This window comes from Choloepus didactylus, chromosome 11, assembly GCF_015220235.1.
Source record: "Choloepus didactylus isolate mChoDid1 chromosome 11, mChoDid1.pri, whole genome shotgun sequence".
Taxonomy (NCBI): Eukaryota; Metazoa; Chordata; class Mammalia; order Pilosa; family Megalonychidae; genus Choloepus; species Choloepus didactylus.
Genome location: NC_051317.1, coordinates 23,082,424 through 23,106,669, shown reverse-complemented (window position 1 = coordinate 23,106,669; position 24,246 = coordinate 23,082,424).

Genomic DNA, 24,246 nt, shown 5'->3' with positions numbered 1-24,246 from the left:
GGGAAAAGAGATTTGTCACCAACTCCATCCCGGGCTATTTTTCAGGACCCTACCTTTTCAAACACCTCTTCGTTCTCCCTTCGTTTCCGTTTTCTGGGTCTCCTGTTCACTCGAATCCATTTCGTGACCTGAAGTTCAAAAACCACAGCGCATTTTAAGCAGGAAGACGTGCGCGAGGGCCGCCCCTCGGCGAGCGAAAGAAACTGTCAACTGCCTCCGACGCAACTGCCGCAGCTTCCCCCGGAGAAGCCACAGGCACCTTTCGCGGCTCGCCCGGCCGCCTCCGCGCAACGGACTCCCGGGGCGCCCAGAGTGCGCGCGCCACCCCCCCCCCCCACCCCCGCGCTCCGGGCTGCGGCGCGCTGAGGCCGTGACCTTCGTCCCCGGGACTGCCTCCAGCCAAGGGCCTGATTACAGGGTGATTCTACATAAAGTAACGTGTGAGAATACATCCACTGCAGTTAGTCATAAGGGAAACAAATCACAGTGATAGTAAGCATCTAAAAAGAATGAACTACATTGTTACATGCCTTTCTCATCAAGTTTGCTTGTGGCCATAAAATTTTGTTGGAAACTAAAAAGCAGCAATGACTAAAGGGCAGAGAATTCCTTATTTCCTCTTTATAGAAAAGAATAAGATACATCAATCCTGAAATCATTCATGTGTACACATATTTATATATATTCTTCAAATTACATACACACACACTATGTACACAGGAACATAACTTTATAGCCAATCCTCCTTTGGTCTCAAAATAATTAAACTTTCAGATCCATAACTATCCTCATCTTACAAAGATTTTTCTTTGCACATTTTTAATCCTATAAAATGTTAAATCAACACCCTTTCTCCCATTCTTTGAATTTTACATGGCAATATCTTGACTATATTTCTCTAAGAAGTTAAGGAGAGAAATTAAGGATAGGCTTTTTTCCTATCAATATCCAGAAGCTCAATATTTGATAAACAGAATCAGTGTTATAATTTTAAGGTGATATTTACCACTAATAACAAATCACTTGAAGTGTCATTGAATCAATAAAACAAAGTGGTGATGGCAGAAGCATGCGAGACCCGTCATGACAGATAACGCACAACCAAGTCAGAGCAGCTGACAGCAAAGGCCCCTCCTCTCAGCTATGAGGAAACTGCAAAGAGCAGCTCTGGCATCTGCAGTACTGCCTCCCTGAAGATAAATTTCTCCTGGGTGGGAAACATTAATGTTCTTCACCAAAAAACATCCAGGAGAATACTGTATTAATTAACAATATATTAATATAACATGTAATCTTGTGCTATGGACCTAATAAAGTTTCAATAAATATGATGTATTGACTTGGGTTTATTGAATATCCTTGGCAAATATAACATTTTTAATTCAGTTCAGTTGGCATGCATATCCTAAACATAAAAAATGTAATAATAATAATAAGGAGGAGGAAATGTAGAGAAGAGAGGAAAACCTAATATTGGGGGAGGGCTTATGAGGTTGTCAGCTTTTTTGGAAAATGCCTGTTTCAGATTATTGCATTTAATCCCCACAACACCTCTTTGATACACATGCCATCCTTACATCCATTCTTTCAGAAGAGGAATGTGAGACTTGGAAATGCTCAACAGCCACCTAGCTTGTCAGCAGACAAGCCCATGCTGGCTTACACCTCTCCCTAAAGGACTATATTCATATATACCATGTTTCAGCACTGAACGAGGTCATTGAAATGCAAAGATGAAGATATGGTCTCTGCTCTTCTTGCTTTTGCATAGTCTAATGAGGTGACCATATTGACAAGGAAAAGGTGTAAATGATCCATAAACACAGATGAGGCACAAACATGATGATCTCAAGGAAAGCTGAAAAGAGCAGAGAAAACCAAAAATTCTTAATTACCACATAACAGCTAGAGGGCTCCAGTTCCTCAACCAGGACAGAGAATGGAAACCCTGGACTCAGTAACTTCCTGACAGGAGATAGCAGAACCGGAGATTCAGTGATTTCCAAGGGATGTCAGGTGGACATAGTGTTAGCAGAGGGGTTAGAATCAGAAAAGAGGAAAGCATTAGCTGAGGCTAAGTGATAGCTGATGTAACATATGAGTGAGTTTATCTTTGTTACACATGCAAAATATTGAGGCGCACTTGTCCAGGAGACTAAAAACAAGCATGAGCTAGAAGATTTCAAGAAAAAATGAAATGTATGATATTACTGTTTATGACTCCATTTGAAACAACTGGATTATGGAGCCTATAGAAACTGAAGTTAAAGAGAGAAGTACAAAATCAAGCAAAGTCTAATATTCCACATTCGACACCAGAGTCATTAAGAAAAAAAATGAGGTAATACTTTCAAAATTAACTTCTGAAGTACACTCCATTAATCTAAAGGGATAATCAACAAGATTTAAATTTTACCTGCCTTACAAAAAAAAAAATCTCATGAAACAGAGAATTCAGGTTGAAACTCAGTCATTATTTTGTAACAGTAGGTGGCTGGAAAATGTCATTTAATTATAACTTTGTCCAGGAGAAAGTAGTCTATCAAATTCATTTTGAGGTAGTCTCTTCCTTTACCTAAGCAAGCCATTAAAAATCTCTCTTTAGTTTCACAAATACAAAGCAAAAACCCACCCATTGTTGCTACTGGACAGCTATGTAATCACTCTTAGCTTGGCTGTAAATATTTTATAGAGACAACTGAATAACTAACATGGTACAAATTACCTTTTCTGTTGGGAGTTAAGGACAAGTTTAGAGGAGAAATATTAATTTATTTTTTATGAATTTGAATGGCACTATGCTTGTTCTGTAAAAGATGGATGCTCTCTTTATTCATTTTATCTTGCTTTGTTTTTGATAGTTGTTTGCAGGAGATGAGACAATAAGAAGGAAAGACTTCAGAATGGATTTCAGAAAAAGATTGTTATCTACTACTAAAAAAGCTTCTTTAAAACATTGCAAATAAATCCTGCCCATTAATACGCATGTGCTTTTATTTATTGCAAAACAGTTTCTGGTGAGATTTCTCTGTTGGGAGCAAAGGACAAGGACCATATCCTGAGAAAAAGATTATGGTGGGCAACCTCCAAGATGGTCCCAAAGTTCCCTCTATCCAGGAATTCACACCCATTATAATCCCCTCCCCACTGGTGTGGACTGGATTTAGTGACTTGATTCTAATGAATAAAGTGAGGCAGAAGATATGGCCTGACAATTGGACAATAGGTCATATAAGGGTTGCCCTCTGTCTTTCTCTCTCTCTCACTCCCACTCTCTTTCTCATTCTCTCAATCCATCTCTCTCCTACTCTCTCCTCTATCTCCAGCTATGTCATGAACAGCCTAGGAAGACATCCACATTGTAAAGAACCAAAGCTTCCAGCTTAGAAACAAATCCTGCCAACCCAGTCAGGCCCCAGGTGACAGCACCTCACTCACTCCCATCTCCCTCATTGATACTTTGACACAGCCTTGAGAGAGACCCTGAGCTAGAACCACCCAAGTGAACTGCTCCCAGATTCCTGGCCTCAGAAACTGCAATAATGAAAGTTTAGGGTTTAAACCATTAATTTTCAAAGTAATTTGTCATATAGTAATGGATAATTACTACAATGTCTAACCCAGGTCAAAACATAGTGAGTCTTAGACTGAAGTGAGTAGACTTCTTATTCTGCCAAAAGTTTCTAGGACTTAGGTCTGAACTCATCAGGAACTAGGTCAGGCCCTTATGGAAAGAGGGTCTTGTGGAAATGGGCTGTGAGCTAAGTGGGGAGGCAGTGCAAGGCTACTGCAAGGCAAAACAGGGCCTGTGGAATAAGAGTAGCAAAACTGAACGATAAATTGTAAGTTAGTTTCTGCATGTACTACTAGCTACTACATCTAAAACTTCAAAAAAAGGTGTTTAAAATGACAGTTTGGTGTGTCCTTATATGGTGTTAAGGGACCACCCCACCCCCACTCCACCCCCCCAAAAAAGCTTCATGGTTGAAAGTATTAAAGGATAGACCATTATAGTACCTCATAAGGACAGAGTCTGATCCCAGCTACAGGCCACAGGCAAGAAAGTTATACCTGGCCAAACAACGTGCACTCAATAGATTATTTGGCATAGTATAAAGTGACATGGCATTGTGACAATTGGACAAAAGTAGCAAAACACAGAGTTACATTCTAAAGAATGCACCTCAAACTTTAATAGGAAACACTTGGTTATCTTGTTATATCTTGCAGATTATAATTCAATAGGTCTGCGGACTGAGACTCTACTGTGTTTCTAACAGCTACCCCCGCCCTATAGACTGCGTGATGCCTTCGCGGCACTCCACAAACTGTAATAAAGTTCTAAAGTACATGTAAGGGTGATTACCCATGAAGAGATACAGAAGAAAACTAGATTGGGCAATAAGTGCCTCAAATTCCTGAAACTAAATAGGTAGGAGCTCCAAGTCACCATTATTTGAGTGCTGTTAAAAATTGGACCTCATATTATACCTATAAGCTGGTTAAATCTAGACCAAAAGGTTATGAACAGAAAAATAAAAGAGATTTAGAGATCATCGAGTGGCTTCAGAACTGTTATTGTTCCAAATGTATCTTTATTTCTTTAAGGCTACATCATAAATAGTCCCATTTCAATATATATGATACCCTTCATGGTAAAACAAAGGGATTGGGAATACTCTAGGAATTCTGGCAGACAGACAACATTTTGGAATGTGAGCCAAAGAGATTTTAATGAACTCTTTTCAAATGAATGGAAAATCTCAAAGTAAAATATGCATTTCTATGAAAAAAAATCTAAGCCTATTTGTAACTTTAACAAAATATGTCTTTTTTTCCTTTTTGACAAGATAGAAAGTAGGACATCTACAATCTGAATTTTTCCTTCTTCTCTCAAAAGGGGCTTCCTCTCTTTATTCAAGTAATCTCTCTCTTATTGTCATAACTTTTTCCTTTATTTTTAAAACATACATTCAGCACATATGAAAATCATATTAAAACAGGAAGTAATGAGATTTTTCCCTTTCTTCCTAAAAAGAATAAGGTTGTGCTTTCTGTGTTGAGCTTCAATCTTTCCTACTTATTTTGAGTTGTTTCTATTAGTTACCATCTCCATCCAATGAACTAATTAATATTTCATATGTAGAATAAGCTTAAACAAGTACATTATGTTATCTCCTTTACTAGAAACTACAGAGGACAGTTTTCCCTATTTTTGGGAGAGGGCACGTGTTCTCTATTTCCTTCAAAAATAAATTAAGGAGGAATTACATTGCACATGTCTCGAGTAAAATTCAACTGGATATTGCTTTTGCAGACTTTAATAATGATACTAGAAATGTCTTTTTGTATTTCAATCTTCACTTACCTAAATTCAAAAGGATAAAGCACCCATAACATTATGATCACTGATTAATACCAAATAAATCTAAATGCAAGCAAAGAGCTTAATATAGCAAAAATAAAGTGATGCTATTTGTACCTGAGTTTTCAGTTAATTTATGCTCTTTTGAACTGATGATTGCCTTAACAGAGGCAGATAGAGAAATATCTCCAATAAATCACAGTATTTCTCAAAAAACCGGATGTTGGAGCTTCATGGATGGCAATCTGAGAATGAACAGCTTACAATCTTCCTGGACTGACCCACTTCATCCTTCACTGCATCCACTGAACAGGAGACTGCCTCAGAGGTACCGGGTCACACCCTTGTCACAATTATTTTGTCTAATGAGGTATCACAATAGTCTACTAGCTCAAAGGTGTGTAGTAAGAATAGCTGAGGATAAAATATTTGCTATCCTTGTGCTGAAGTATAGCTACATTGTTTCTGAGCAGATCTTTTTCAGAGTATCACATTAAATGAAAAATGCCAGTTCTTTACAGAATCATTTGCACTTTAAAGAGGTAGAAGTGATAGGAATTTTACTTTCATGTTGTCAAGAAGAAGAACAACAACAGAAAAAAACCTCAGGAGATTTTTTTTTTCCCAAATGCTCAATGACAGGTTGACTTAATTATTCAAATGGTAACTTTTCATAATAGATAATTAGACCATATGTTAACCTCAGAATTCAAAATAGCCAATTTGCTTAGATTATGTTGTTTTTGTCTAATTCGGTACAGGTACCATTTTCAGAGTAAAAAATGAGGCCTGATTCAAATCAAAGTAGTTTTACAGAATTCCTTAGAATTGTATGAATTATCTAGGCAGCTAATCTAAACAATTTTTAATGTTATTTGCTAATTAAAGAAAATTAATGGTGAAAAGTAAATTGAAACAAAAACGGAGATGAACTATAAAAGATAATGAGGCATTTACAACTAATTGAATAGCTTTACACACATTTTCCCTCAAATAACCAATAATTACTTCTAAATAAGTTGGGAAAAGCAATGACAATTCAATAAGTTATCATGGCTCTAAATTTCTGCAAAGTGAACAAACATAACTAGGACCCTTCAGAAAGACATGTTTCCTTTTCAGTTTTATCACCAGAGAAGCGGATCCACAGCAACTTGGTTTCTGTATGGTGGCTCATTCTGCAGCACAGCTTCAGAGTCATGTCTATGCCTTAAATACAATTTTCCCATATTATTTAATTGTTAAAGGATTTTTTCATTTACTTGAGTCATAGATATCATTATGTACTCCTGAAACAAATTAAAATTACATTATATACATGTGTCAATGATAAACTGCATCAGCTGTTTTCCAATATCTTTTCTACAACCTATAGCTACTTAATGGGGGGATGACTAATCTACAAGAATACAATTTTTCATTTTTAATACCTGAAACTACCAAACTCCAACCCAGCAGTCTGGACTCCTGAAGACAATTATATAATAATGTACATTACAAGGGGTGACAGTGTGATTGTGAAGACCTTGTGGATCATACCCCCTTTGTCTAGTGTATGGATGAGTGGAGGAATGGGGATAAAAACTAAAGGACAAATGGGGTGGGATGGGGGGATGATTTGGGTGCTCTTTTTTCACTTTTATTTTTTATTTTTGCTCTGGTTCTTTCTGATGTAAGGAAAATGTTCAGAGATAGATTGTGGTGATGAACGCATAACTATGTTATCATACTGTGGACAGTGGATTGTATATCATGGATGATTGTATGGTGTGTGAATGTATTTCAATAAAACTGAATTTAATAAAAAAAAAGAACAAAATATGACTTTATCTTGTATTAAGATAAAAAAATGGGAGAGGCAGCACAAGATGGCAGACTGGTGAGCTATATGTTTTAGTTACTCCTCCAGAAAAGTAGGTAAAAAGCCAGGAACTGCGTGGACTGGACACCACAGAGCAAAGTGACTTTGGGCATACTTCATACAACACTCATGAAAACGTGGAACTGCTGAGATCAGCGAAATCTGTAAGTTTTTGTGGCCAGGGAACCCACACCCCTCCCTGCCAGGCTCAGTCCCATGGGAGGAGGGGCTGTTAGCTCCAGGAAGGAGAAGGGAGAACTGCAGTGGAAGTCCTTATCGGAAACTCATTCTACTGATCCAAACTCCAACCATAGATAAACTGAGACCAGACACCAGAGAACCTGAGAGCAGCCAGCCCAGCAGAGAGGAGACAGGCATAGAAAAAAACAGCACAAAAAACTCCGAAATAAAAGCGGAGGATTTTTGGAGTTCTGGTGAACATAGAAAGGGGAAGGGCAGAGCTCAGGCCCTGAGGCTCATATGCAAATCCTGAAGAAAAGCTGATCTCTCTGTGGACCTTTCCTTAATGGCCCTAATGGCTTTGTCTCTTAGCATTTCAATAACCCATTAGATCTGTGAGGAGGGCCTTTCTTTTTTTTTTTTTTTTTTTTTTAATCCTTTTTTCTTTTTCTAAAACAATTACTCTAAGAAGCCCAATACAGAAAGCCTCAAAGACTTGTAATTTGGGCAGGTCAAGACAAGAGCAGAACTAAGACAGCTCTGAGACAAAAGGCAATAATCCAGTGGCTGAGAAAATTCACTAAACACCACAACTTCCCAATAAAAGGGGGGTGTCTCCTCACAGCCATCATCCTGGTGGACAGGAAACACTACTGCCCATCGCCAGCCCCATAGCCCAGAGCTGCCCCAGACAACCCAGTGTGACGGAAGTGCTTCAAATAACAGGCACACACCACAAAACTGGGCGCGGACATTAGCTTTCCCTGCAACCCCAGCTGATTGTCCCAAGTTGGGAAGGTGGAGCAGTGTGAATTAATACAGCCCCATTCAGCCATCATTTCAGCAGACTGGGAGCCTCCCTACACAGCCCAGCAGCTCAGAACTGCCCTGGGGGGATGACACTCACCTGTGACATAGCACAGTCATCCCTCAACAGAGGACCAGGGGGTGCACGTCCTGGAAGAGGGACCCACTCAAAACTCTCAGGAGCCATACGCCAATACAAAGGACTTGTGGGTCAGTGGCAGAGACAAACTCTGGCAGGACTGAACTGAAGGATTAGACTATTGCAGCAACTTTAAAACTCCAGGATCACCAGGGAGATTTGATTGTTAGAGCCAACCCCTCCTGACTGCCCAGAAACACGCCCCATATACACGGTGGGCAACACCAACTATACATGCAAGCTTGGTACACCAATTGGACCCCACAAGACTCACTTCCCCTCTCACCACAAAGGCAAAGCAGGGGAGAACTGGCTTGTGGAGAACAGGTGGCTCGTGGACGCCACCTGCTGGTTAGTTAGAGAAAGTGTACTCCACGAAGCTGTAGATCTGATAAATTAGAGATAAAGACTTCAATTGGTCTACAAATCCTAAAAGAACCCTATCAAGTTCAGCAAATGCCAAGAGGCCAAAAACAACAGAAAATTATAAAGCATATGAAAAAACAAGATGATATGGATAACCCAAGCCCAAGCACCCAAATCAAAATATCAGAAGAGACACAGCACCTAGAGCAGCTACTCAAAGAACTAAAAGTGAACAATGAGACCATAGTATGGGACACAAAGGATATCAAGAAGACCCTAGAAGAGCATAAAGAAGACATTGCAAGACTAAATAAAAAAATAGATGATCTTACGGAAATGAAGGAAACTGTTGACCAAATTAAAAAGATTCTGGACACTCATACTACAAGACTAGAGGAAGTTGAACAACGAATCAGTGACCTGGAAGTTGACACAATGGAAAATGAAAGCATAAAAGAAAGAATGGGGAAAAATTGAAAAAATTGAAACAGACCTCAGGGATATGATAGATAATATAAAATGTCCGAATATAAGACTCATTAGTGTTCCAGAAGGGGAAGAAAAGGGTAAAGGTCTAGGAAGAGTATTCAAAGAAATTGTTGGGGAAAACTTCCCAAATCTTCTAAACAACATAAATACACAAATCATAAATGCCCAGCAAACTCCAAATAGAATAAATCCAAATAAACCAACTCCGAGACATATTCTGATCACACTGTCAAACATGGAAGAGAAGGAGCAAGTTCTGAAAGCAGCAAGAGAAAAGCAATTCACCACATACAATGGAAACAGCATAAGACTAAGTAGTGACTACTCAGCAGCCACCATGGAGGCGAGAAGGCAGTGGCACGATATATTTAAAATTCTGAGTGAGAAAAATTTCCATCCAAGAATACTTTATCCAGCAAAGCTCTCCTTCAAAATTGAGGGAGAGCTTAAATTTTTCACAGACAAACAAATGCTGAGAGAATTTGCTAACAAGAGACCTGCCCTACTGTAGATACTAAAGGGAGCCCTACAGACAGACAAACAAAGAAAGGACAGAGAGACTTGGAGAAAGGTTCAGTACTAAAGAGATTTGGTATGGGTACAATAAAGGATATTAATAGAGAGAGGGGAAAAATATATATGACAAGCATAAACCAAAGGATAAGATGGGTAATTCAAGAAATGCCTTCACAGTTATAACGTTGAACGTAAATGGATTAAACTCCCCAATTAAAAGATATAGATTCGCAGAATGGATAAAAAAAAGATGAACCATCAATATGCTGCATACAAGAGACTCATCTTAGACACAGGGACACAAAGAAATTGAAAGTGAAAGGATGGAAAAAAATATTTCATGCAAGCTACAGCCAAAAGAAAGCAGGGGTAGCAATATTAATCTCAGATAAAATAGACTTTAAAAGCAGGGATGTTTTGAGAGATAAAGAAGGCCACTAGATACTAATAAAAGGGGCAATTCAACAAGAAGAAATAACAATCATAAATGTCTATGCACCCAATCAAGGTACCACAAAACACATGAGAGAAACACTGGCAAAACTAAAGGAAGCAATTGATGTTTCCACAATAATTGTGGGAGACTTCAACACATCACTCTCTCCTATAGATAGATCAACCAGACAGAAGACCAATAAGGACATTGAAAATCTAAACAATCTGATAAATGAATTAGATTTAACAGACATATACAGAACATTACATCCCAAATCACCAGGATACACATACTTTTCTAGTGCGCACGGAACTTTCTCCAGAATAGATCATATGCTGGGACATCAAACAAGCCTCAATAAATTTAAAAAGATTGAAATTATTCAAAGCACATTCTCTGACCACAATGGAATACAATTAGAAGTCAATAACCATCAGAGACCTAGAAAATTCACAAATACCTGGAGGTTAAACAACACACTCCTAAACAATCAGTGGGTTAAAGAAGAAATAGCAAGAGAAATTGCTAAATATATAGAGACGAATGAAAATGAGAACACAACATACCAAAACCTATGGGATGCAGCAAAAGCAGTACTGAGGGGGAAATTTAAAGCACTAAACGCATATATTAAAAAGGAAGAAAGAGCCAAAATCAAAGAACTAATGGATCAACTGAAGAAGCTAGAAAATGAACAGCAAACCAATCCTAAACCAAGTAGAAGAAAAGAAATAACAAGGATTAAAGCAGAAATAAATGACATAGAGAACAAAAAAAACAATAGAGAGGATAAATATCACCAAAAGTTTGTTCTTTGCGAAAATCAACAAGATTGACAAGCCCCTAGCTAGACTGACAAAATCAAAAAGAGAGAAGACCCATATAAACAAAATAATGAATGAAAAAGGTGACATAACTGCAGATCCTGAAGAAATTAAAAAAATTATAAGAGGATACTATGAACAACTGTCTGGCAACAAACTGGATAATGTAGAGGAAATGGACAATTTCCTGGAAACATATGAACAACCTAGACTGACGAGAGAAGAAATAGAAGACCTCAGTCAACCCATCACAAGCAAAGAGATCCAATCAGTCATCAAAAATCTTCCCACAAATAAATGCCCAGGGCCAGATGGCTTCACAGGGGAATTCTACCAAACTTTCCAGAAAGAACTGACACCAATCTTACTCAAACTCTTTCAAAACATTGAAGAAAATGGAAACTACCTAACTCATTTTATGAAGCTAACATCAATCTAATACCAAAACCAGGCAAAGATGCTACAAAAAAGGAAAACTACCGGCCAATCTCCCTAATGAATATAGATGCAAAAATCCTCAACAAAATACTTGCAAATCGAATCCAAAGACACATTAAAAAAATCATACACCATGACCAAGTGGGGTTCATTCCAGGCATGCAAGGATGGTTCAACATAAGAAAATCAATCAGTGTATTACAACACATTAAAAATTCAAAAGGGAAAAATCAAATGATCATCTCAATAGATGCTGAAAAAGCATTTGACAAAATCCAACATCCGTTTTTGATAAAAACTCTTCAAAAGGTAGCAATTGAAGGAAACTTCCTCAATATGATAAAGAGCATATATGAAAAACCCACAGCCAGCATACTACTCAATGGTGAGAGACAGAAAGCCTTCCCTCTAAGATCAGAAACAAGACAAGGATGCCCGCTGTCACCACTGTTATTCAACATTGTGCTGGAAGTGCTAGCCAGGGCAATCCGGTAAGACAAAGAAATAAAAGGCATCCAAATTGGAAAAGAAGAAGTAAAACTGTCATTGTTTGCAGATGATATGATCTTATATCTGGAAAACCCTGAGAAATCGACGATACAGCTACTAGAGCTAATAAACAAATTTAGCAAAGTAGCGGGATACAAGATTAATGCACATAAGTCAGTAATGTTTCTATATGCTAGACATGAACAAACTGAAGAGACATTCAAGAAAAAGATACTATTTTCAATAGCAACTAAAAAAATCAAGTACCTAGTAATAAACTTAACCAAAGATGTAAAAGACCTATACAAAGAAAACTACATCACTCTACTAAAAGAAATGGAAGGGGACCTTAAAAGATGGAAAAATATTCCATGTTCATGGATAGGAAGGCTAAATGTCATTAAGATGTCAATTCTACCCAAACTCATCTACAGATTCAATGCAATCCCAATCAAAATTCCAACAACCTACTTTGCAGACTTGGAAAAGTTAGTTATCAATTTTCTTTGGAAAGGGAAGATGCCTCGAATTCCTAAAGACACTCTAAAAAAGAAAAATGAAGTGGGAGGACTTACACTCCCTAACTTTGAAGGTTATTATAAAGCCACAGTAGTCAAAACAGCATGGTACTGGCACAAAGATAGACATATAGATCAATGGAATCGAACTGAGAATTCAGAGATAGACCCTCAGATCTATGGCCGACTGATCTTTGATAAGGTCCCCAAAGTCACTGAACTGAGTCATAATGGTCTTTTCAACAAATGGGGCTGGGAGAGTTGGATATCCATATCCAAAAGAATGAGAGAGGACCGCTACCTCACACCCTACACAAAAATTAACTCAAAATGGACAAAAGATCTCAATATAAAAGAAAGTACCATAAAACTCCTAGAAGATAATGTAGGAAAATATCTTCAAGACCTTGTATTAGGCGGCTACTTCCTAGACTTTACACCCAAAGCACAAGCAACAAAAAAAAAAATAGATAAATGGGAACTCCTCAACCATAGAAGTTTCTGCACCTCAAAGGAATTTCTCAAAAAGGTAAAGAGGCAGCCAACTCAATGGGAAAAAATTTTTGGAAACCATGTATCTGACAAAAGACTGATATCTCGCATATATAAAGAAATCCTACAACTCAATGACAATAGTACAGACAGCCCAATTATAAAATGGGCAAAAGATATGAAAAGACAGTTCTCTGAAGAGGAAATACAAATGGCCAAGAAACACATGAAAAAATGTTCAGCTTCACTAGCTATAAGAGAGATGCAAATTAAGACCACAATGAGATACCATCTAACACTGATTAGGATGCCTGCCAGTAAACAAACAGGAAACTACAAATGCTGGAGGGGATGTGGAGAAATTGGAACTCTTATTCATTGCTGGTGGGACTGTATAATGGTTCAGCCACTCTGGAAGTCAGTCTGGCAGTTCCTTAGAAAACTAGATATAGAGTTACCATTGGATCCAGCGATTGCACTTCTCGGTATATACCCGGAAGGTCGGAAAGCAGTGACACGAACAGATATCTGCACGCCAATGTTCATAGCAGCATTATTCACAATTGCCAAGAGATGGAAACAACCCAAATGTCCTGCAACAGATGAGTGGATAAATAAAATGTGGTATATACACACGATGGAATACTACACGGCAGTAAGAAGGAACGATCTCGTGAAACATATGACAACATGGATGAACCTTGAAGACATAATGCTGAGCGAAACAAGCCAGGCACAAAAAGAGAAATATTATATGCTACCACTAATGTGAACTTTGAAAAATGTAAAACAAATGGTTTAAAATGTAGAATGTAGGGGAACTAGCAATAGAGAGCAATTAAGGAAGGGGGAACAATAATCCAAGAAGAACAGATAAGCTATTTAACATTCTGGGAATGCCCAGGAACGACTATGGTCTGTTAATTTCTGATGGGTATAGTAGGAACAAGTTCACAGAAATGTTGCTATATTAGGTAACTTTCTTGGGGCAGAGTAGGAACATGTTGGAAGTAAAGCAGTTACCTTAGGTTAGTTGTCTTTTTCTTACTCCCTTGTTATGGTCTCTTTGAAATGTTCTTTTATTGTACGTGTTTTTTTTTTTAATTAAAAAAAAAAATTTTTTTTCATACACTTGATTTAAAAAAAAAGTTAAAATAAAAAACAAGGAATAAAAATATGTAGAGCCCCCTTGAGGAGTCTGTGGAGAATGCAGGGGTATTGGCCTACCCCACCTCGATGGTTGATAACATGACCACAGACATAGGGGAGTGGTGGTTTGATGGGTTGAGCCCTCTACCATAGGATTTACCCTTGGGAAGATGGTTGCTGCAAAGGAGAGGCTAGGCCTCCCTATAATTGTGCCTAAGAGCCTCCTCCCGAATACCTCTTTGTTGCTCAGATGTGGTTCTCTCTCTGTAGCTAAGCCAACTTGAAAGGTGAAATCACTGCCCTCCCCCCTACATGGGATCAGACACCCAGGGGAGTGAATCCCCCCGGCAATGTGGAATATGACTCCCGGGGAGGAATGTAGACCTGGCATCATGGGACGGAGAACATCTTCTTAACCAAAAGGGGGATGTGAAGGGAAATGAAATAAGCTTCAGTGGCAGAGAGATTCCAAAAGGAGCTGAGAGGTCACTCTGGTGGGCACTCTTATGCACAATTTAGACAACCCTTTTTAGGTTCTAAAGAATTGGGGTAGCTGGTGGTGGATACCTGAAACTATCAAAGTACAACCCAGAACCCATGAATCTCAAAGACAATTGCATAAAAATGTAGCTTATGAGGGGTAACAATGGGATTGGGAAAGCCGTAAGGACCACACTCCACTTTGTCTAGTTTATGGATGGATGAGTAGAAAAATAGGGGAAGGAAACAAACAAACAAACAGACAAAGGTACCCAGTGTTCTTTTTTACTTCAATTGCTCTTTTTCACTTTAATTATTATTCTTGTTATTGTTGTGTGTGTGGTAATGAAGGTGTCAGGGATTGATTTAGGTTTTGAATGTACAACTATGTAATGGTACTGTGAACAATCGAATGTACGATTTGTTTTGTATGACTGCATGGTATATGAATATATCTCAATAAAATGAAGATAAAAAAATGCACATGGTATAATCCAAAGTGTAACAATTAAAGATCTCACAAATTAAGAGAAAAAGGACCAGATACTGCCATTACCTCCACTAACAGAAATGGATTTTATGCACATGATTTGTAGTATAATCTTTTAAAGTAAAGCTATTTTCTTTTCAAACTATTTTTCTTCTTCATATCCATAATCACAGACACTCACATATAGGCAGACAAATGTGTTTATAGCTAAATTTGTTTTTAATCCTACAAAAATACTTAAAGTTAGATAACAAAATATCTGAATTATGAGAAAACTGAGGATTGTTGATATTAAGAACTTATCCAAGATCCAAGAATCTATTAAGTAGTAGACGTAGGACTGAAATCCAGGTTTGATTGTTTCTAAGCCCACTCTCCTTAACAGTGTTACTATTAAACACAATATTTAAAAATAGCGAACAACCTATTTTATAATCAAAGTTATTAATTATTTCTTGTTTTATGAAATGTATACTGGACACAAAAGGAAATAAAAGTTGTTAAAATTTCTGCAAGCATTTTATTATGTTTAGATGAATGACATATGTCACTCCCAGAAACACACACATATAAATATTGGTTGATATTCACTCATGTTCTCTGAACCAGTCATATGTAATGCACTGCACTAGATCCCTGTGGTCTAGCAAATAATTAGATGAATTTTGTTCTAAATTAATACTGATGCTTTTGGTTGCAATGACTAGTATTTAAATGCAATATAAAACAAAAGGAAACAAAGATAAAGCAGACAAAAATATTTAACTGCCTGTAGAGTGTTTCTTACTGAAATGGCATAATTCAGTAGTTACATTCATTATTTTTATATGAAGAGCTATGGTTAAGTTTACCAATGACTTCAAATCGAGTGTCAGGTGAATATATCAAAAAGCTGGTAGAATGTGAAAAATGAGAATCTGGTAGTCAAGAATGGAAGTTAAAGAAAAGTAACTTACTTTGTTAGGAAAAGATAATTTGCATAATGAGATTGGCTACACTGTAAAGCACAAACCTTACAACTGTTCACAGAGTATTTGCATTTAAGATTAGAATAACATTTTGTTACATTGCCTGAACATGAGTATAATTTGTAAGCCATGAGATATTTGAATGGTAATAAAAAAAAAATATATATCTTAGGTAGTATATGTCATTTTGCCAATCAACTCAAATATGAAAATTTACAGCTGTTTCTAACAGGGCCACTCCAAACAGGCTAAAAACATTATCCATTTTTCTACAATGGTTATTAAGGGGTCCTTCTTAGGGTAAATTATAATCTTGGATTCAACTTTCATTATTATATTCATCAAACACATCTCATTTGAGACACCAAGGATTGCCAGAGAAACACACACTTCACTGCAAATATTACAAATAAGTAAGGACACAAAATGGCTCCCACAAAATTTATCTCCAAAATGTCACTATTTGGTACAAGAAGTTCCCTTTAAATTGGTTAGTATATGCAAATACATGTTAATTCATTTATTTATATCTTATAATTAATATAATATCTTATTTGATTTTGTCTATCCAAAATAAATTTATAACAAGCTATGCTTTGTACAAATACACATTGAACATTTTCAGTGCTTCATTCTTCATTTACTGAACTGAAGCAAAGTTTAATCATGAAGAAAAAGTAGCATTTCATTAATATTGAAATAGCCAACCTACTGAAATTTTTTAAATGCAGTTGGACTTCATTTAATAACCATTTAAAAATAATGCATGACTTGAAAGTTTTTTTTAAAGAACAGTTCATTTTAGATTAGAAAATATTTTTAATTAAAGCATCCTGCACTTCAACAGTGGGTTTTATAATATAAGTGCAACAGTAAGCAAAGATTTCATTAACTTCTGCCAGAAGTCCCAGATTTAGGAATATCTGCTGTAATTACAAAAATTAAAGTAACACTTTACAATTAATTGAAATTATTAAAGTATTTACTCTTGCATTATTTACAGCTAGAATGCTGGCAAGAAGCATTGTTACTTTCTAATAAATAATTTTATAGTGTATATTAAGAACATAACATGACTTCCACTGGAATATTTGGTCTTTCCATGTAGGTCTGCTAAAAGGTTTCATGTTATTTTGATTCTCTGGACAATTTCATAATTCTCTAGGAAAGCATGAGAGCTAATGCATTCCTTATGGACATGGGTATGAAGCAAGACAGAGGCATTTTATTTATGGACCTCACCAAATCTACCAGCAAGATTCACTAGAAACCAAAATAATGTTCTCAGGCAGCCTCACTGTGCATGGAATAGCTGGAAAGACACGTATTAGGATTCAGTGTCCTCAACTCACAAAATTTCACATCATCCAAACAAATTTATCTATAGGGTACCAATGTAATGTTTTTATTAAGTCATTCTTTGATTTTATGTTAAACATTATTCTAGATTTGAAGATACTATATTCAGTGTACTTGGTACATATTATGAATTTTGAATTTCCTAGAGTAAAGTAGATGTGTCTGCTGAAAACAAGGTGACCTACCATCATGATTTTAAGCACAACTATGCTTATGCCCATCAACACTGTAAAGAAAGAGTCACTAGCGTGGAAAGAAAATGAAGGTGAGAAATAGTGACAACTTTTTAACAATCTTTTTTAAAATGCTGTATTTTGGAGTTCTTTGTAGAAAAGGAAACAAAATTATATGAGAACTCAGTCACACACTTTATTTTACAGAAGTCTGGATGGATGGATAAGTTACCTGGGTCCTAGTTTCATCTTTATTTCTTAGGTACCAACATCATGGAAACTCTAATTCCTTTTTATAGAAATTAAACATTTGGGAGTAAATGTTTTTTGCTTTGTTTTGGTTTTGCTAACACAAATGATAGTATATTTAGATGACAAAATATCCAAACTATTTATTCTCAATTCAGTGAGTAAGGGAGAAAAATGCAGAAATAAGGAGAGGAAGAGAGAGAATAAAAGCAACCACCAAATTTTGATAATATGAGTAAATATGGGTAAAGTGGAGAATTCTAACTCCCTCAGAACTGATTCTCTTCTTCCTCCTTTTATAACAGCAACTTCCAAATTTTAGCTAGGTGCATGAGCACCCAGCTATGGACTCTATTTCCCAGTTACCCATGCAACCAGCTATGACCAAGTGAATAAGTTCAATGCAAAGGGAACAGAAATTCTCTTTAAACAAAGCCATAACCCAATTTTAACCATGCAGGTAATGATTGAACAACAAGATATAAGAAATCTGAGTCCATGAATGCCTTTGTAGAAGAAAGTTATCGCATCAGGTTGGACTACTCAACTTAGGAGAGTTAGATGAGAAAAGTAATTCTATTTTATTTCATATACTTTGTTTTGGGGTCCCTTGGTTGCAGCAGCTTAGTAACCTAACTTGCATAATAATAAAATTAGTTGATAATTAGTATTATCGTTTATTTTGCTACTGATTTTTTTTTAAGTAGCATATGGGTTTACAAGGATTTGAAATATATTCAACGTCAATTAGGGCTTCTGATACATGACCAGAAAAGGTGGGGAATGGGCTTTAGAATTTTGAGATTCATTATTCTATTGGTGGAGAGGGTGCGGAGTAGGGTGGGGGTTGGTTGGTTGGTTGGTGAGAAACTGCTTGCCAGGAGAGATTTTGCAACTTTTTTCTTCAAAGATTGGTCATGAATAATTTACAATTTTCCAAAATATTCCACTGATCATTTGGTGTTCAGATACTCAATTGGAAAACTCACTTCCAAGATTTTACAGATTGAAATGATTTAAGATTAATCCACTTTAAAGAAGAAAGCCATTTTCCTTCACTTCTGTGATGTTTTCACTAACATCAAAACATCTTGATTCTTTCCCTCTTATGCTCAGATGTTTTCCCTACTCTCCAGTCCTTTCAACCAGCCCAACATATGAAACTCAATCAACTTGGGCTTCAATTACTGATTCAAGGAAGCAAATCTCCCAATATGATGGTTCTTTAGACCATAGGGATATTCTATTGTGGATAATGTAAATATTTTCATAGTCATAATATTATTTTGGACTTGTGTTCTCAAGAAAGGATTCATGCAATATATTCAAGGGTTATTAAAAATACAGAGATGGAAGCTATGACTAAATGACTTACTTTATCTTACATCATTATAAATTCTGGGGTGCCTTCCCTAAGACAAATTAAAATTCATGAAATTAACAACTTAACAAAAAAGATATTAGCCAAATATAAACAGATTTATTTTAAAAATAATTTCTGCTAAATAATTCCACAGAAAACTAGCTGTATGTTATATAAATATCTAGCAAGGGGTTCTTCGGAATTTGTTAAGTCTCAGAGCTACACTGAATGAAACCTATTAAATACTGTTTCCCTTTTGATCTGCAACATTTTCTTCAAGACAGATTTCATGTTAGACAGCGTGTGCCACAAGCCTGGAAAATGCTCCTAAATTTTTAAGATTGATGAGAGGACATACATACATGCCATACTCAACAGATGTTACAGTAGCATCTCTAGCAACAAAGACTTGGAGCTCTGCCAGGCTGATAGCAGCAAAGTATGTACCTATGCAGGCTGGGCCACAGCAAGAAACCCACACAGCTCCAGGATGGCAAGCCAAAGGAGGCTGACCACTTCAGAGTTGGCAGGAGAAACACAAGATAAAATTTTGCTGGGCATCATTGCTTTGTATAGCAGACACTGGCTGCTGCTGGGAAATAAGAGAAAACTGATCAATTTGTTGTGTAGAAATAATATAGTAGGTGGTTCTTCTAGAGCAGAGCCACACAAAGAAAAGAGGCCCCTAAAAAGTAGGCAGTTGATGATACACATATGTCATGGGTGGAAAGAATATCCATAATGATACTTTGTAATCAGATTCAAAATTATCGTCTGAAGGACACACATAAATAATATTTCAAACTTTGAGACAACCACTCCAATGGGGAGAATGCAATTATAAATCTTCATTGTCATTATCATCGTTTTCATCATAATCTACCTAAATTATTCAATTTTAACTTGATTTTATATGGCATTGTTAAAGGATTCACATGAAAAAAATGGCAGGAGATAAAATATAGTTTGCAAGTGAGTAACAAAGTTCCCTTTATGTCACACCAAGATTTTTAAAAATTGTTCTGTAAGCAATAAGGAGTCATTCAAAAGTTGGAAGCAGATCAGATTTGCATTTTGAAAAAATCCCTTTGGTGTCAGACAAAAGAGTAGAGGAGTTAAGTAAGGTAAAGGCAGGGGAACAGGAGGTAGCTATCCCCAGGTAGGAGTTGGTAAGAACAGAATTAAAGTAATGGCAGTGGGAAAGGAATTGATAAAAATAAATAAATAAATAAATAAATAAATAAATAAATAAATAAATAAATAAATAAGAGACTAGCCTGACAGGTATCACTATCAGGGATCATTTTGATTGTTTTATCATTTTATGGTAAAAGCTTAAATGTGGATCTGCCACAAATTTTATAAGATAATGCAGACTTATAAAAAAGCATGCTATTTTAAAATTACAAATTTTGCTGATGTCAGCTAATTGCCCGGAGGTTTTACCTCTGTCTGCACATGGCCACCTAATTTAAGACATCTTGTAATATATATTCTATGTGACCAAATTCTTGTTATAATGATCACGTTACATTTTTTTTTAAATCTTCATTTTATTGAGATATATTCACATACCATGCAGTCATACAAACCAAATCGTACATTTGATTGTTCACAGTACCATTACATAGTTGTACATTCATCACCTAAATCAATCCCTGACACCTTCATTAGCACACACACAAAAATAACAAGAATAATAATATTAAAGTGAAAAAGAGCAATTGAAGTAAAAAAGAACACTGGGTACCTTTTTCTGTTTGTTTGTTTGTTTCCTTCCCCTATTTTTCTACTCATCCATCCATAAACTAGACAAAGTGGAGTGTGGTCCTTATGGCTTTCCCAATCCCATTGTCACCCCTCATAAGCTACATTTTTATACAATTGTCTTAGAGATTCATGGGTTCTGGGTTGTAGTTTGATAGTTTCAGGTATCCACCACCAGCTACCCCAATTCTTTAGAGCCTAAAAAGGGTTGTCTAAATTGTGCATAAGAGTGCCCACCAGAGTGACCTCTCGGCTCCTTTTGGAATCTCTCTGCCACTGTCAAAGGCATCTTTGCCTACTCCATTGTCTCAGTTGAAGATGGATCACGTTACATTTTAAGAATGATTAGGACTGCCTAATTTTTTTTACATTGGCAACTTAAGATATTTCTTCTTTCTTTGGAAATCAAAAAACAAATGAAAAGATATTATTTCCCATGTGTTAGAAATTCCACAGCTTCTTTCTTTTGTATTCCTGACCACTGCTCATCCTAGGAGCTCTTTAGTGACAAAAGACCAAACTCTAGCTTGTAATAAGCAGTTTAGCAGTTCTATGAAGGTCTCTAGTGAGCAAGCTTGCATCAGGGATTGCCCTGTCTGGCACTTTTTCAACTTTTCACTTCTAATTTACAACTGAAAATGCATCAGATTTTCTTAGCAAGTAAGCAGAATACCTTGGGGAATAAAGGAGATGTCTCATGGGGGAAAAGATAATACATTTACCCTTTTCACTAAGTGTTTATATATCTTTCACACCTGAAAGGAAGAGGTTTGAAGCAATTAAAATATATGCCATAAAACAGCTTTAAGTTTCTATTTTTGATATCATATGTCCCTGCAAATGCAGGGAAAATCAATTTTCTGTATGTTTTTATCATCATGTGGTAATCATTTAAATTATAACTTGAGAAACAAATACCTAAGACATAAGAAGGGTTGATTCAAAAAGTTGAGAAAGAGCAAAGCTAGCTTTTTTTTCCTTTCAATTTTAAAAAGTTACCAAGCATTTCTGATATTTTTACAAAGTATACAAGATATTTTTTATATCACTTTAAAATTAGAGCATGAAATTTCCATCAATATGCATCAAGTATTTCTCATCTCTTAGAAACCCAAAAAACCTTTACTGAGAGTTACTTTAATCACCAATCTTTAAAACAACTTTTTGGTTAATCTGGAAAATAGTTTAACTTTTCCATCTGTATAATCTAAAGATTAAGCCATGAATTAGTTTGTAACACATTCCTTCAATTGATTTTAAAATTTTAATTAAGCAGTCATACTACAGTTTGTTAACAGTGTTCAAACATACCCAAAAAAAAGCAGCAAATAAAAATAGTGTACTATTGCAATTCAAAGAAAACTCACAACAAATGTAATCCAATGTGATGCAATGGTGTAACAGTCAGACTGTATAGTAATTAGACAAATAGTAAAGAGTACACAGAAATAATGGTAATTAAAATGACTCTCATGCAACCAAACCATTTTTGGTCTTCCTTTTCTTATTTCTTTACCACTTATGAACAACATCCCTTATATTAGACTTTGCATCAGTTAATTATGTCAGTCTCATTTCATTATCATTTTACATGTGCATTAAGTTGGTCTGAGTTACATTTCCTGGCAGTTAGGACTCACTTGACCCTAAACTTCACTCCGTACTGCTTCATGAGCCCATCTTCCCTGCCTCTGCCTTTATATTCCACCGTGACTGTCACACAGAGAAAATTCACTCAGAACTTGCGATTGGTTTTCAAACATTGTTATGGCTCTTGGTCACTAGTCACTGAGTACAGCAAGTTATGTGTCAAGTGTTGATGCAGCAAAGCAAGTGGAGGCCAAGAGGCTATGGAGGTCTGAGTGGCGGGAACCACCCTGACCAATCAGGTGAGGGGCCTGAGCCTGGCAGGGGCAACACAGAGAGAAACAGAGGACACATCAGCTACTTTTTCTGCAGGATCAAAATTTTCTGAGGCAGAAAATGAATACACTCAAAAGCAGTTGGGACACACACTACTCAACCTTGGGAGGAGAGCTCCGGAATCAGGCTGCCTGGATATGATATGTGCCTCCTGCTTCATTGTTCCCGAGCAGCTCTTTCCCAACGTTCTGGCACTCTGCATTTACACACATTATCATTTGCTTATGATCACTTATTTTCTCTTCATTTGAAAGGAATGGTTTTTTAAAAGCAGAACCAGGACCCCTCATTTTTTTCCCTATTTGATATGTGGAACCTATGCAATTGTGGTGTTTTTCTTACATACTAATGTTGTACACCTGGGAAAACAACATAAATCTAAACAACTACTTTGTGCCAAAATGTCAATATAGCAAAGTGGTTCAAAAGGCAGTATCTGCGGGCAGAATGCATAGGTACTTAACCTGCTACATTACCTTCAGCAAATTACTTAGCCTCTCTGTACTTCAGTTTCCTCACCTATAAATTGGAAATAATGATCTTACCAACTTCACAGTGTTTCTGTAAGAATAAATGAGTATATGTAAAGCACCTAAGATAGTGTCTGTCATTTGTTTAGGTGTCAATAAACTTTAGTTATTATTATCATTATCATTATCTGTTGGAGTTCTTGGGAAGGCACTGAGGGACACAAATTTCCAAAACCCCAAGAAGAAAATACAAACATGTGTGACCCTGAGGCCATCTCTCATTTGAAAGAGTGTTACAATTGTTTTCTCCTTTAAATGCCATAACAAAAAATGATGGGCTATTTATAAAATATACATTGTTATATCTATGAGGGTTTGCCTGAGCTGGAAGGGAAAATCACAATAAAAACAAGTGTATAATCTATTTTTTAATCTGAACAACAGATTATAAAGTGCCCCTTTATAAAGGCTATTCCCATTGTGCAGCCAACAGAGTTGTCCCTGTGTGCCTGTAACACAAAGTCAACATAAAGATCACAGGAGATAACCAGAAGAGAAAACTTGGCAGTAAAAAGAGAAGTAGGAAGAAGTAGGAAGAGGTAGGCCTATAAGAGAGAAAAGATCTCTTCTAACCTATCTCCCTAAACTGGCTTATCTCCAGGACCAGCATACATAAAATTGCACACCAAAATATTCCTGGATTTTGCCTGAAATTCCTTTCTTTGCAAACAGCTTTTTAAAATTAAACAATTAAAGCATGTTGACAATGCACTGCTTCCATAAATCAGTAAGTAGCAATGTGTCTTAGTAAATGTGCAATTTATGTTATTAAATGCTGGCATGTTCCCAAAAGGGGAGGGGGACATGGGAAGGTAGAAAAGGATCCAGCATCTAATAAAATAAAAGGAAGTACTACTCCTGAGGGGTGGTGTAAT